Genomic DNA, 2063 nt, shown 5'->3' on the forward strand with positions numbered 1-2063 from the left:
TGTGTCTGTGCGTGTGTGTGACCACATACTATTGTATGGTAGAGCACATCTCAAATGGAAATTCTTTTCTCATGTCATAAAATAGCATTATATGCATGAATGGCATCTTCTGACAATTACACACACCTGTATAATTCATGATGAAAACCAGCTTTCTCCTCTTCTGTAAGCTTCACAGCTGGAAACATGTCCGGCAATTTCTCTAGGTGAGGAATGATGTGTTGACTTCCCCGGGCATTCGGGTCCAAGCATGACAGGGTCCTCAGAACTGGATTGTCCAGAGGCAGTTTTGCTTGCAGATCTATGGCACATCTGGTGTAGGCTTGGATAACCTGTTATAATGAAGACAAATACTTGTGTAGCCCAGGCTATAAAGTGACATTATTTTGTTGAAACTATCCCTTTAAAATAATTTCTTTTTATTTGTGACAGAAACAATTTATTGAAAAAAGTGATAAAATGATAAATGATTCATAAATAGTTCGTTTTATTTTGAAATATATTGATAATTCATTGAAATTAATTTATATGCACCAACAACTGTTAAAACCTGGGTTAAAAGTGGTTAAAATGGAGAAAAGGAGAAATAGAGAGAAAAAGGAAAAAAATAGAGTTGCTGCAGAGGGCTACGTAGAGCGACCCAATCAGTGAACCCCTGTGGGCTCAGGTGACTGACCTCGTAGGGTCACGTCTGGTTTTCTCTTCTGGTTTTTGCGGTCATGTTTACCTCTGCTGCTTCATGTGCTACCTGAACCAAACCGCGAGTAAACCTGTTGCCATCCACGGGGTAAGACATGAAAATAATGTTCCAAACTGAGTTGTAGTAATTCTTGATGATGTTAAGCACTGGTTGACCGGTATATTGTTAACATTTAAACTTTGTAGAGCTCTGTGAGACCGGATGATTTCCGCCGACCTGGCGAGGGTAAATGCTGAAACAGTGCTCCTAGCTTGATCACTCGGTCAGGTTTTTTTTGTCCTGTGACATCATTAGATGATCCACATCCCACCGTCCAGTGGAGAACTTCAGCTGGTTTCGTGTGAAGTTCCAGAGATCCAGAGATTGTTTCCAGAACCCATATCCGTAGATTCCCAGCGTGAGCTGGGTGGCGAGCCGCATTGAAACTACTGATACTGAACTGAGAGTGGAGACGAATTCCTTCATTCCCCCTTCCTCACGGACTGTGTGGTAGGACAGAACAAACATACACTGATACACTGACATACTTGACACGGATCCGAAGAAACAAAGGGCCCCAACGGTAACTTTGGGACACAAAGGGTTTTATTTTGCCGGCTTTATTATTTTAGTTTGTTATTTTTCATTGAATGCCTTGCAACAACTGTTGTATTTTCATTGTGTTATTGGTTAATAATAACAAGTGGCCACACAAAAAACCTTAAACCATTGCCTGTGTCTTTTCATTACTCAACCTTAATGGCTCTCACTAGCTTATAGTCTTCTGTACTGGTCCATCTCTTACCATTGACTATTACTTACCTGTGCTCTGTTATAACATCGTAATAAGGGTGACAGATTTGGCGAGCCAGCCAGGAGAGCCCTGTTGAGTGTGTAATTGTCAATTTTATTTTGTGTGTACAAGTTGTTACAATTAAAGGTACATTTCAAAAAAAAAAAAAAAAAAAAATTAGAAAAAGTTAGACACGGCAAAATGGAAATAGTAATGCAGGAATCAGTTGAAATCCCCTGTGCTGTAGTGGTTAGTGGGTTAACTGACACAGATAGTGATGATGAAGTATCCACTTACCTTCAGAAATATGGTTCCATCAAACATTTTTTCCGCATAGATGATCCTAAATCAGATTTCCACGGACACATCATTGTGGAATTCACACAAAGCACTGCTATGGAAGCCTTAGAGCCCCTGTTGCCCCTTAAGCTTCAAAGCCCCACCCAGACCAGCACTGTGTATGAAGTGAAAAGTTTGGCAAGTGTTTACACACTAGATGCTTGAAGCAAGGCTACCAGAACATACATGGAACAACTGTATGACATTGCCAAGCTAAGTGGAACTTCTTTAGAGCAGATGCTGAAAGAAGAG

At 40.5% G+C, this 2063-nt stretch overlaps 1 long non-coding RNA gene across 1 annotated transcript; it reads left to right on the top strand.

Moving 5' to 3' along the window:
- Positions 1-716: 716 nt before the first annotated feature.
- LOC141020192 (uncharacterized) lies at positions 717-1405 on the top strand. The gene is made up of 2 exons (XR_012180800.1): positions 717-787; positions 886-1405. It is a non-coding gene; the product is annotated as an uncharacterized lncRNA (long non-coding RNA).
- Positions 1406-2063: the final 658 nt, after the last annotated feature.

Source organism: Pagrus major, chromosome 23 (assembly GCF_040436345.1).
Source record: "Pagrus major chromosome 23, Pma_NU_1.0".
NCBI classification, from domain to species: domain Eukaryota; kingdom Metazoa; phylum Chordata; class Actinopteri; order Spariformes; family Sparidae; genus Pagrus; species Pagrus major.